Source organism: Chinchilla lanigera, unplaced genomic scaffold, assembly GCF_000276665.1.
Source record: "Chinchilla lanigera isolate Chin_1 unplaced genomic scaffold, ChiLan1.0 scaffold00049, whole genome shotgun sequence".
Taxonomy (NCBI): domain Eukaryota; kingdom Metazoa; phylum Chordata; class Mammalia; order Rodentia; family Chinchillidae; genus Chinchilla; species Chinchilla lanigera.
The window spans coordinates 14,834,368-14,848,050 of NW_004955450.1; the positions used below are offsets into that span (position 1 = coordinate 14,834,368).

Here is a 13,683-nt window from a genome sequence, read left to right on the forward strand (position 1 = left end):
TGGTTCCTGGTACACCAGCCACCAGCTTCTGAGGAGCAACGTTTGACAGAAGAGGCAGCCTTAGCCAAAGGTTCTTCAAAAGGAGGCAGCAGGGAGAGGAGCAAAGACCCTGACCATTGCCCGACTGTGTGATCTTGACTGAGTTATTTCGCCTCTCTGATCCTCAGTTTCCTCCCCTGTAAAATGGGAGTAACTCCAGAAACCTACTTCATAAAGATATTATGAAGAACGGACTTCAGTGCAAAGGGTTCAAGGGAAATGCTCTTCTAATGTCTTGCACATGATAAACAGTCAGTGTCAGCTTTTCTATCCTTTCCTATTCTGAAAGCAGAAGAAAAGCATGTTAAAGAGAAAAAGAAGAGAAATATTCTTTCTCCTTTCCATCAAAAGGGCCCTGGGCATTGGAAAGAGCACCCTTCCCCTCAACCAAAATGGCTCCCTAGAAATCTTTCACCTCCAAGCTTATCCCAAGAAACAGCTCTTTCATTTTATTTATTTTGGGGGGTGGGTACTGGGAATCAAACTCAGGACCTTGCACTTGCCAGGCAGGCACGTGTGCTGCTGAGCTATATCTCCAGCACAGCTCTTCCAGGAAGCCCTCCTAGATGCCCTCCACATTTCTCCAGCATTTTGACACTGTCATGGGGCACTTAGAATATAAGCAACTCCTGTCTCCCATTTGGGGGGTTCTCTTTCCAATCAGAGTGGAGACTTTAAGTCAGAGTGGAGTCCTATAGACTATCCTGACCCAGGGCTAAATAAAGATGCTTTACTACTGATGTTGAATAATGACCTTTATTTCTCCATTCACAGAAAAATAGAAATTAATGGAGGGTTTCTCCCACTTCCATTTCCCCATATCAACAACTGTCCCCCGGTGTGCTGGCTCCCTTGGGGAGTATTAGCAGAGTTGCTTGGGTTCCACCCCAACCAGTTAAAAGAAGAATTTTAGGGGTGAATCCAAGCATCTGTCGTGTTTCTGAAGTTCCCAGGTGATTCTGATGCATGGACAGCCAGGGCTGGGAATCCTAACAATGATCTTACGTAAGGTAAAGCTGATCAAACAAAGAGCAAAGAGTAAAGGTTGAGGGTTCGAAATGTTTGGGACCGGAAGTGTTCCAGGTTTCAGATTTTAGAATATTTGCATGTGTATGATAATATGTCTTGGAGAGGAGGTCCAAGCCTAAACATGAAATTCGCTTCTATTTCACATACACCTTATATACAGCCTTGAAAGTAATTTTGTTCTTTGTGGGGTTTTTTGGCACCAGGAATCAAACTCATGACCTCAAGCTTGCCAGGTAGGGTCTTGTGCTGCTGAGCTATACCCTCAGCCCCTTAATGGATAGTTTTGTTTTACTTTTTTTTTTTTTTTTTTGATTGAAGGTAATTTTATACAGTATTTTTGGCATGTCTGCTTTGACTGCGGCCGGTCACAGGAGTAGAATTTGCCACTTGCCAGCATTCAGAAAATTTCAGATTTTGAAGCATTTAGGGTTCAGACATTTGTGTGAAAGATGCTCAACCCATAGTGGCAATTTTTGAAAAGAGATAGTCTGGCTTAGCTTCATGGTTTAATTAAAATATGTTCATCCCTCTACATTTCCGTAAACACATCTAACATTGATGGGTTTGATTACACTGCTCAGTGGCATGCTCTAGCTGGATTCTAGCCTTTTTGTTGTTGTTTTGTTTTTTTCCCGGTACCAGGAATCGAACTCACAATGTTATGCCTGCCAGACAGGCGCTGTGCCTCTGAGCTAAATCCCCAGCCCAGTGGCACTCTAGCGAGTGCTCTACCTCCTGACACTGCAGACTTAAGCACAGGAGCCTCCTGGTCATGTCTGCTGTCCACGCTGGCAGAGCTTTTGAAATCACGCTTTCCTGTAGTGCACCCCAGTTACTGTTGCTCCCCTACTGTTGCTGTAGACATCTTTGCATACACAGGCTGCTTGTCGGTGTGGCCTGCTGGTCACAAGAGGGATAGGAGAAACGGTGTGAAAAATTTAGCTCAAAACACTTCCCGCCAGGAGGGCAAGGCAGAAAACACACCCTCCCCTGCAAATGGGAGATGAGCAGCATCTTTTAGGGGTTAAACAGAGAATGATAAATATGTTTTTGTCGCAAACGATCATGCAGAAAACAGTTTTGCATGCAAAGCATTTTGGCAGTCACAAACAAACCCCATGTTGGGGATTTATCATTACCCAAACTATGTCTCCCCAAAAATAAGACCTAGCAGGAAAATAATCAGCCCTGAAAACTAGAGATTAAATGCCAACCCCCGTCAGCCTCTCCTCACCTTACCCGCTGTCACTGTTCTCTTGTTCCGGGGCTAATCGCAATACTCCCTTATTTTTAGGGAAAGAGTGTAATATTCCTGCTAACACCCCTGACAGTACTCATCAATTGCCCTGGAACTAAGCATGAGAGAAGCTGGCCACTGACTTCTCTGCAGTGGTTTGGGTCAGCTCAGACAAGACAGGAAAAGAAACTTGGTTATTAGAAAAAATGCAAAGAGTCAGCGCTAACCAACTGTATCAGGAATTGAAAGATTTTATGGCCTACTCGTACTTTTTCGTACTTGTAGAGAAGTGATACATCTTAGTTCACAGTTCTATTAGCATTTTCTCGCTTTTAATAAGTAAGTATTTGTGGCGCCAGGACTGCTTTCTACAAGTAAAATTCCTCTCCTGTCCGTCACTCCATGTCAGTTGTTCTTGCTCCAAGGTGAGAGAGGTTTGAAAAGGAGCTGGAGTGATCATTATTCCAAATGGCTGTTAATCTGTTCACACCCACAGCCTCTGCAGAGCTTCCTCATTTGCGCTCTCATACTGTGGCCCAGGCTCCAAAACCAATTTCCCACCTGGGAGGACGCAGGGAAGGTTCGCATAGGTGTCGCTGCAGGCTGCCGCCGGGGAGGGCACCTGTTGCAGGGCTGCGGCAGGCGTCTGGTGTGGTTATGGCTGTCACATACTGGTGGTTTCTGCTAGCAGCTTCTTCACCGCCCTGCAATTCTTTCATGCCTCTGTGAGAGAAAACCACCATGAGCAGCAAGGAAACAAGGCCCGGGAATGCTTTTGTGTGGTTTTATCTGCCTTCATTCACCCCTCCCTCCCTCCAACTTAAACATGACAGGAACAACCCTATAAAATTAGCTTCGTGGGATGAGACAGGAAGAAAAACATCAAGAAGCCAGCCCCGCTGCCCACCCTCTTTGCAGTCGGCGTTAACATACCCTGCCTTGGGAGTTTTTGGCCTGCTACACGAGACGCACTTGGGCGGTTATTGGTTTAATAAACAGACCAAACTCCTGAGGAACAAAACCTGGCTCACTGAAAATGACCGGGCCCTTAAAAAGCTTGTGTTGGGCTATGGAAACAGTGCTTCCTGGACTGAGTAAATTGATTATGTCCCTTGTCGCCTCCTGTCTACACAACTGTCTGAGCCAGCGCGGCCAAGTGTTTATTGTCAACACCAGCCCAGGGGATGCAGGGCCGACCAGCATCTTGTTAGGAAAATATTTCGCAGGTTTTCTAAAGCGACTCTTTGGGAGTGGCTGTGAGGAGCACCATCTGAGGTTAATGCTTCCTGGACTTTAGAGCTGTGGGTTTTTTTTTTTCCAAAGTGTTCTTGCCTTCAAATATGGAAAGCAGCCTCTTTGTGAAGAGTGTGCTCTCCTTGGTACAAAGGCTGAATTTGTAAACATCTGTTTATGAAAAAGCCGTATTTCTCAATATTGTGGCATGATCTTCTAAACCAATACATAAACGGATCTTTAGTGCACATGGAAATCTTTTGCATTTGAATATAAAAATCCACTGAGAGAGGGAAAAGGGGAAGAAAGAAATGGGTAAATAAGTACAAAAACTCTTAAGAGCCTCTGGGCTGGTTTCAAGAATGCCCCACAAAACAGGTTTTCATGGTTGTATGGGGTGATGTGATCCTATTCAAGTTTCTTTCCTTTCTTTAGAATTTGTGAAGAAGCTGTTGGAAATGGCTTCGGGGGCTGCTCCTAAAATAGATTTTAGAGATGAAAAAATGAGAGAATGCACATGCAATCTGAGACAAACGATCAGCTCTGATACTCAAGCCGAGATTGTAAGATGACTGCTGCGCCCTTCAAGAAATGAATATTCAGGATGCCCCTGCTGGGTGCCTTTTCCTATTTGAACCAACTGCTGTTTGGGCCATGATGTACTTGTTACCAAATTAAATACTCTCTGCACACAGCAGAGCAACTTTGCGAAGTCAGATTTTGAAGTGCAAACATCTTTTCTGCTCTGCCCACGGAACCTGTCACAATCTTCATCGGGAACTGAATTAAGTTTAAAATATCATCAGAGGGTGTTGATCTCTCTTGGGCCTGGGGCTGTCCTCTGTACATCCGGCATTTTTCTGTTGACACTGTGTATCGCTTAGCAACGGGGCTGAAAGGCCCTATATGCATTGATTGTACACCATTGTCTTTAAGGGATGGAAGTGTTAACCGAATAAACCCCCCTGGGTGACCAGACGGTCAGTCCTCTCTTGCTGATCATCTGTTTACAGCAAAATAATGTTTATTCCATTCACTGACTCAGATTTTTACATCTGTGGCTGAAGGAATGCAGTTAATTCCCTACGTGACAGAGAACCCCCTATTTACTCTCCCCACGTGGTGTGATAAGAGCGGTTTTAACCCTCCTGAAAAAGCATTAAATGCATTTGACAGTTAACTGCGGACCATCAGGCAAAGTTCCTTCTATGGCTTCCAAAGGATAGAGAAGTCACAAGCCTGCAATTGTCCCGTGAAGAGAAATGATTCCCTTCGGTTATGCAGACTGTTGAAATCAGTGGCAGGATACGTTCCTTGGCTGAGAGAGGTTAGGCTTTAGAATGGGTGGCAGGCTCTGACATCATGTGAATGAACAGAAAATATGGCCTAGCCATGGAGCGTTTTCAGAATGAATGAAATTTCCAAGTGGAGATGCGTGCTGAGAGGGAAGGGTGGCCCTGCTTTCTGCATCAGTAGGCATGGCTGAAGCAATAGACCGGACTAGTGAGTCAAACAAGCACTTACCTTGGGCCCCGGCCATACAATGATCCGTTTCAGAGACCATCCACGGGGGGAGCCTTTTCACAAACGTCGCAGACAATGAGGGCCTTGCAGCTAAGGGACTTCAACATGTACGTAAAATCGCAACTGTGAACAAAACATAGCAGGGGGGAAGCAGAAATTTTGTGGCTAGCCTCTACAACTACTAGTTTCAAAAACAATCTGCTGTGCTCCTCTGTGAGTTTCCATCACATATATCCAGGCAGGAAAAGGAGAACGCTCTATTAATACGTCCTGAGAAATATGCACTAGCTGGTCAGGCCCACTGTTTCAGAATTAGCTAATTACATTATTTTGCCATTGCTTTGTCTGGGGTAAGGGAGCTGGAATAAAAACAGTAGTGCCAAAAAGTCATGTGGTAACTTCCAAGTCGCATCTCCCCTCAGCCCTCTTCATCAAATAGGAAATCTATTCAAAGGAACTAAATTCTATTCATCTTTCTCCCTGATAAAGGTTTTGGGCCTTTATGCTTAACATGAAGAAAAATGAAAAATTAAAGTTTTATACACAGACGTGTACATGATGAGATGAAAATCACCCATGAAAAAGGGCCATTCCACAGAGCGTGGTTCTAAATAGGGATTGGCATGTAACCAGGAGGAAGTGCGAGAGTACCATCGTCGTCAGGAATTAAAGTTAATCGGCAGGTTTGGAAGCGATATCGATCTCTTCCACACCTTTTCCTCCTCAGCATCTCCCACCAATCCCTCTGTGCATCAATCCTGTGGCCAATTGTCCCAGCCTGGTTTGCTGCTTCTATAAACATTTCACTGCTACAAGTTGGATTTCTCACAGCATTAACTTTAACTACATGGATGTTTGTAATGGAATAAAACTTTAAATGGATTTTGCTGTATTGCTAGTTTTTTTTTAAAAAGTGGGCTTCAAATGTAGATAGATGTGTGCCTCATTTCATGGGAAAATTATTCTCTTGTGGGGCAAGTTGATGTTGCTTCACTGAGAAAGTCTTAAAGAGGAACACAGCAACAATGCCCCCACTTCTTGTGGGAAATTCCTTGACAAATTTCCAGCCACGTGTAAATTTGAAATTGCTTTTAAATCGCACAAGCATTAGTTCATTGAGTAGAAAAAAAAAAAAAAAAAAAAACAGATTTCAACTCAAACCTCAAATGCAACTCTGGTAAAACTACTTTGTGAAAGCCCAAGAAATAAGTTGGAAGGCCTTGTTCACTATCTCCTGCAAAGTTTTTGCCAGATTCCGTTACTCTGAGAGGCGTTTAAGAACAAAGTCCCTAGCTTCTCCCCGGCAAGAAGAGTTCCTTCTGGAAGACACAGTTTTTTTTTAATTGTAGTTGGGATTCTCTCAGAAACGGCACAGCCATCCACTTTGAACTCCACTGAGTGGGTGGCAGTTGTAAAAACCAATATCACTCACACCTAACTGCTAGATTTCAACGTCATGGTCAGGAGTAAACATCCCTTCAGGGCAGTGTGTCCTGTCCTAAAGAACCTACACCTCCACATAAAGCGTCTCACTCTTCCTCAAAATGTTATCTCTTCTATGTCCAGCAATGCTGATATTAAACTAATAAAAGAGAGGGGGCTGGAAGAACGGGCCCTCTTTCAAGTTAAATGTTATCTGCTTAGGCTAATATTGCAGTTGCCACCCACTGACATAATTTGTTTCACAGTCACAGCTTGGCAACATGAATCAAATGTTGACATTCTAATTTCATGCACACATGGGTGTTTGGCTGAGCGAGCCCGCAGCCTCCAGACCGTTCTCTCTGTACCTGTGTAAATCAGGCAGACAAGCCGTGCCCTCAACAGCCTGGGAGCCAACCCGGCACTTCGGTGAGAGAACTTGGGAGCCTGGCTTCTTCTCCTCTGTGTGCGTGTTTGTTTGTGCCTTCTACCGTGCAGAGCGTAACGCAGGAACACTCTTGCTCCTGCTGGCAAGGTGACCTTTTCTTTTCACTCCTTCCTCCCTTTAACTGCCATTTTCATAATTTAAGAATTCATGATTTTTCACGTTCCTTTCCAAATTAGTAGCAGATTTTTTTTTTTGAGAAAAATACCAACAAAAATGAAGTAGTAGTAAGAAGAAACACCGATAACTGGAAAGAGGAGAGGCTGACTTCCCTTTGTTATGGGCTGGATTAGATGATAGTTCGAAGCCCCAGCCTCAGTGTGCCTATATTTAGAGGCTAGGGGGTAATTAAGATAATTAAGGTTAAATGGGATCATAGGATTGGGACCAAATCCAACAGGACTGGTGTCATTCAAGAAGTGAAAGAGACCTCAGAAATTCCCAAACAGAAAATAAAGGTCACAGGAGGACACAGAGCTCTGCTTGTCTACAAGTCCTGGAGAGAAACCTCGGAGAAGTCAAGTCTGTTGACCTCTTCATCCTGGACACGCAGCCTCCAGAGTCATGAGAAAATGCATCTCTGTAGTTGAAGCCTTCTGCTGGTGGGGCTTTGTAGCCGGAGCTGACTCAAACCCCTCCCCAGTGAGTGGTCTGACTTCCTGCGGGTGCGGTGCCATTGACCAAGTGGCTTCTAGAACCACCTTCGCCGTGGCTTCTCCACTAGACACTGGTAGCGTGAAGAGAGTTTTAGGGTCACAGCCATCAAGAACTTGAATAAAACCAGTGGAGCGTTGCTGGCAGCCTCTGTTTGACCTTACACTCGGGAAGGATTAATGACCGGTCCTTTGTGTTAGGAGGGATGCTCTAGCCACATGCAGCCAGACATGGTGGTGGTGGTGGGGTTTCCCCTTCCAGGGAGAGGCTGACCTTCGTTGATCCTGTGGTAGCACTCAGTTCTTCCGGATTGTGAGTTAGCAGGGAGTGGGCAGGGGTCTGGCTATGACTGTTATCATTGATTAAAGGGCAGAGCCATAGAGCAGTTGATTTGGACAACAGTCTAACTCTGTGTCCCAAATTATCTTCCCTTCTTACACCTTCGATTTCATCACCTCTGCCAGCATCAGTTTTTCTTACTAATGGGATATTTTCAAAATAGCCCAAATCCATGCTCATTGGAATATTCTGCCCAGAAATCATTTGCCACTTACTCATTTGGCCGTTAGTAAAGACTTTTTGGGCCAGGGATATAGCTCAGCGGCGTAAGTGCTTGCCTGGCAAGCCTGAGGTCATGTGTTCGATTCACCGTACCAAAAAAAAAAAAAAACAAACTTTTATCATTCTACTTGCTGGCCATATGTTTCACACGGGAGCGCAGATATGTTCTAGATTTTTGTACCCCTCAAAAAGCTGATATTCTATAATCTGTCCTAACTACTGAAAACTCTAATACTTTTCACCAAAAAATAAATTATGAAATCTGGAAGAAAGGGTCTGGGAGCCAGTTTAAGTTCCCGTGTCATCTTTGGGATCCTTTGTTTTCCTTCCCTGGACTTTAGCATCCCTACTTGGAGAGCAAGGATTAACTTCTGTCTTCTCCTCAAGTGAATGATTTGATGATTCTTCTGTTTTACAAAATGCAACATATGACAAAAGTTCCTGAGAATAAGGCAATGAACGTCAGTGAATCAAATTCAGCTCAACTAAAAAAAGTATCGAGTAATTGTGCATGCCAAGCATGACGCTAAGTGCTGAGTACTCAGACATAATTAAGATGTAACTTTAACCTCTAAATGAAAAGAGAACATTGAGCTCAAACAGCAGGGCAGGAAAAAAGTTTGTGACAATATTGTTGCTGTGTTACGATTTTAAGGCAAATATTATTGACTAAATCTAACTCAGTGTATAGAAGAATACCACACGGCTATTACCCTGGCTTGTAGGACTAAAACTTAATGACTAATAATTAACTGTGTGACCCTGGAGCAGCATGTAACCCGCCTCGGTCAAGTTCATCTCCTTTTTAAATACAGGGATTGGACTGAGGTTTTCTAAGCTCTGTTCCTTTTCTGAGAGTGTACAGTTATTAAACTGTGAACCAGCAGTTTGAATAATACTACCATGGATCTTGCAAGACACAAGTAATTGACTGAACTGCTTGGAAAGCTGTTTTTGGTCATGTTTCTGACATAAGATTTGAAGCTGCCTTCGTGTTACCAAGACATGTGTCAGTCAATTAAAAGTAATCAGGGGCTGGGGTTTTAGCTCAGGGGCACAGGGCCTGCCTGGCAAGCACAAGGTCATGAGTTCAATTCCCGATACCAGAAAAAAACAAACAAACAAAAAAACATTCAACGGCAGTAACCCGTTGAGCTGCAGTAACCAAAGTTCTCTGAAGGAATAGGTTGTTGAGGGGTTCCCTCCTTGCCACAACCCCAAACCTTGTATTCTTGTGTCTCTCATTTTTTTTTTATTATTGTTTTAAAGAGTAAAAGAAGGATAACTTAGTAGTAGGGGGAGCTTACTGAATTACAGATAAAGTGGTAGGAAATTATCAGTGGTTGTTGTTTTACATATTGTTATGTACAAAATAGTTTCTCAGGAAAACAAATAGACAAATAATAGTGAGTTATAGACAAAAGTGGTAGGAGTTTATCAATGCTTGTTGTACTATACTTTGGTATCTTCAAAATGGTTTCTAAAGAAAATAAATAGAGCTATACATGAGTGACCAACTGAATAATCATTGACTATTCTCAATGGTTGTTGTAAGAAACACATAGTAATAAACATACAACCATTTATGAAATAGCATAGGAGCAATACAAACATTACAGAGTTATGGACAGATTAGTCGGAAAATATCAATGGCTGCTGTAATACATGGTGGTATCTTCAAAGTGGTTTTTTAGGAAGACAGAGATACACAAAAAAGATCTAACAAGTAGTTACAGCCTAAGGGTTGTCAAAAATAGCAGATTATCTCCTCATCAGTGACTCCTTTCACTGAGGTGTGATGGCTGGAAGGAAGGCCAGGATTGAAAAGAAGGACCGAGAGACTTGCACCTGTGTCTAGTAACAGGCTGTTTTCTTGTTCCTCCATAGTCATGATTACCCAGGGCTCCTCCCTGAAAACAAAAGCTGACAAGGACACCACACATACAAAAAAGAAAATTAGAATTAAATATCCCTGATTAGCATAGATAGAAAAATTAGTAAAGCAAATTCTACAGCACAGATTTACCTGATGGCTGCAGTGGGTTTCTAGGCCTTCGTCCTTTGACTGCCACTGGATCCCTTTGCACTCCAGGGTGCCATCTTGGGTTCTTCTACTGCTGACCCAGTAGATGGCCACTGGGATTCTTCCAGCTCTGATCCCATAAGCCTGTCTAGTAAATCACTTGAATAGCTAAGGTCATCTTGAATAACTAGGTCATCTCTGGGTTCTGGCTTTTTCCCCACCCCCGGAATAAGGCAATGAACGTCAGTGAATCAAATTCAGCTCAACTAAAAAAAGTATCGAGGGGCTGGGGATTTAGCTTAGCAGCAAAGCGCCTGCCTGGGAAGCGCAAGGTCATGAGTTCAGTTCCCGGTACCGGAGAAAAACCAAAATAAAAAAAATAAAAAAAATTTTAAAAGTATCGAGTAATTGTACATGCTCAGCCTAAGAAGGGCCAGAGAAAAATGTTTCTAGGTAGGTGGCCCCACTGAGCCAAGCTTGGTTTGTGAGGCACTTACCCTCTGTGTCTACATGGTGGAATGTCTGTGGGTCCCAGACTTGGAAATAGGGAAGGGTTTCTGACCCCAGAGCAGTCCAGTTGGAGGCAGTGGGTCCTTCTCAAGAAGTCTCCTGGGAATAGCAGCTTGGGAGTTTGCTGGGAAATGGTGTGAATTCCTTTTCCAAACTGCAGACAGTGAGCAGAAGCACCAAAACGACATCCACGATCTGGAGGCAGATTTATTTACGTCGACGGGCACTGATCAGGATCACTCCCAGAGTATCAGGTCCCGGTCTCTGGTGGTCTAGGGCTTATATGAGATAATCAAGCAGGAAGCACAGAGGCAGAATGGCTGTCAGTTGGGGGTTGGTTTATGCAATGTGCATCACAGTGACCAGCTGTGTGTCACAGTGAGCACCTATTTCTAAGACACAGGAGCAACTAGAACTGGGACAGGAACTGTTACCTGGGCAGCTGAGAAACTGAACTATACTGGCTGGGGGTGGGTGGGCATTTTCTACTACATTCTACCTAGGCTGTGTGCCTGGAAGGACTGTGAAACTCCTCAGAAGCTGGCATTGCCAGTGGCCATGCTCACAACAGTTTCCGGGGCTCTGTCATCTTCACCCCTCCAGCGAGGAGACTCCTCCTTGACTTGACCTGGTTTAGGTGCTGTCTCAGGCTGGTGAGTGCAGTTAGGAACGTCTATCTAGAAGGAGCTGAGAAGAAGATAGGCCCACACCTAAGGCATCCAGGATACTTAGTCAGAAAAACTATCCTGTCTCTGATTTCTTTGACTCCCACATGTATCTTTCCCTTTGGATAGAGGTGTGAGGTTTGTATTGGAAAAGAACCTGGCTCTATCTGCCAGAGGAACACTGTTCCCTTTGTCCCAGTGGAGTGGCCATGGAGCCAGACTCTCTGTTCTGGAACCTTCTGCTGTGGCAACATCATGGGCCCCTCATGCTCCTCCACAGTGCTGGTTTGGTGGACAGAAGTGACCCTTGACTCACAAATCACTCATATTGTACAATTTGACCCCAAAATTGAGCTGGGGGGATGTTTGAACTTGGATCTATGCAGTGTGCAATAAAAAGTCTTTCACTTGGGCAGGCTGAGAAAAGGGACTGGTTTGGTGATGTGTTTGAACTGTAGCGTATTTTCAAAGTGATGCCATGATTTGGGTTCCCTGCGTAAGATAAAAGGGTAGGACTTTCCTAGAACTAATCTTCAACAATGCTGAATCAATAAATGGGTGAATGCTGTCCCGAAGTATCTAAAGTAAGGGTCACTGGGACAGTGTTAGCCACAGTGCCACCAAGACATTTGTAGAGATGTCAGAATCTTGGTCCCTATAAACTACTTATTACTGAGACTGTACAGGACATCTTAGCCTTTGTTCCTTCTCAGAGGAGGTCCAGATGCCACTCCTCCTCTGACATGTGATTGAAGCTGAACAAATATGCATTAAATTGCGAGTGAGGACTAAGTATAAGCATGCACGAGGAATACTTCATAGTTAGGAAGTGCTAGGTAATTTTTCTTCATCAGAGACAAACTTCCCTTCCTTTAGACATTCAGTCATTGCTTCCTCAGGGAAGCCTCTGCCCCCACCTCATTATGCTTGGTCTCAAGCCCCAGGTGCTGTGCAATGCCTGCCACTTTGTAGACACACAGCACATACTATGCTCTTTGAAGGAAGCAGGGAAAAGAAAAAGCTGGGCGTGGTGACACACACTTGTAATCCCAGCACTTGGGAGGCTGAGGATCACCTCATATTCTAGGCCAGCCTGGGCTACAAAGTGAGTTAAAGGCCAGCCTGGATTGTACAACCAGACCTTGTCTCAAAAAGACAAAAAAAAAGAAGGGGAATGAGGAAGAGAAAGAGAAGGAGAAGGGAAGGAAGGAAGGAAGGAAAAAGAAAGAAAGAGAGAGAGAGAGAGAGAGAGAGAAACTATAAAAATATAAAAAAATGTTCTCTATAACGTCAATGAAAGTGGTTGTGGTAGTTAATTTTCTGTGTCAACTTGGCTGGATCTTGGGATGCCCGGGTATCTGGAGAACTTCGATTCTGGGTGTGTCTGTGAGGATATTTCTGGAGGAGATTAGCATCTGGAGGAGAATGTGGCAGAGGGGTGGAAGAAAGCAGATCACCCTCCCCACTGAGGGTGGGTGGGCAGGCCCTGTCTAATTCACAGGAGGCCTGAAAGGTGAAGGAAGAGCATGTGCATTTTGCTGCCTCTCCGCCTGACTGCTTTGGCTGGGCCTTTGGTTCTTCCTGGTCTCAGCCTGCAGGTTCAGACTATGATCTGGGCCGTCGGCTGCCTGCCTCTCAGGCCTCTGACCTTTCTTGGGTCTCCATCTTGCAGAGGGCAGACTGTGAGGCTTTTCTGACCTCCACGGTTCTATGATCCAGTATCTCAGGGTAGATCTTTATCTACCTAACCAGCTAGCTAGCTATGGTCTATCTGCCCCTCAGTCTGTCAGCCTACCTTTCTGTCATCTGTAAACGTGTTCTGTCTCTCAGGACAGCCCCAAGTAACAAAGGGGCAGAACATTGCCATGGACCATCACTTTAGGGGGCCTGCCTGGGTGGGCTAGGCGGACAGTCTGCGGCTATGATGGAGCTGCTGTCCTCTCACACAGAACCCCTGCGGGACACTAACCTTCAAGTTCTCCTTTAGGCTGCCTTTCTAGCCTTAGATTCCGATCTGCGACTTCCAGGAGTCTCACAAGCAAGAACAAAAGCAGTGCTGAGATGATCTGGGGGAAGCCTTACAGCCGGTCCCTGCCTCAGCCCCGCCCCCCGCCCCCCAGGATGGTAACCTTACCGTAGCTGGGGACTGATTTAAGATTTGCGTTTCCTGGCAGCTCTGGCAAAAGGAAATGTTCATTTGCACAGTTTTTTTTCTAACCAAAGAAACCATTCAGAGGCACAGCTGACAAACACACTTGCCCGGCAAGTGTGACATCATTGTACATTCAGTGTCCCTCCTTTAAGATGATTTCTATCTCATGCAGAGATTTCTGGGAGGGTG

The 13,683-nt window shown here is 44.6% G+C and overlaps 1 long non-coding RNA gene across 2 annotated transcripts; it reads right to left on the bottom strand.

Annotated features, from left to right (window-relative positions):
* Positions 1–2,618: 2,618 nt before the first annotated feature.
* Positions 2,619–10,944, bottom strand: LOC102010852. Of its 2 annotated transcripts, XR_262554.2 has the most exons (4): positions 10,665–10,944; positions 10,171–10,315; positions 5,063–5,185; positions 2,619–3,028 (listed from the first exon to the last, which is right to left on the bottom strand). It is a non-coding gene; the product is annotated as an uncharacterized LOC102010852 (long non-coding RNA). The 2 variants fall into 2 exon arrangements; XR_262555.2 differs by lacking the exon at positions 10,171–10,315.
* Between the last annotated feature and the right edge of the window lie 2,739 nt (positions 10,945–13,683).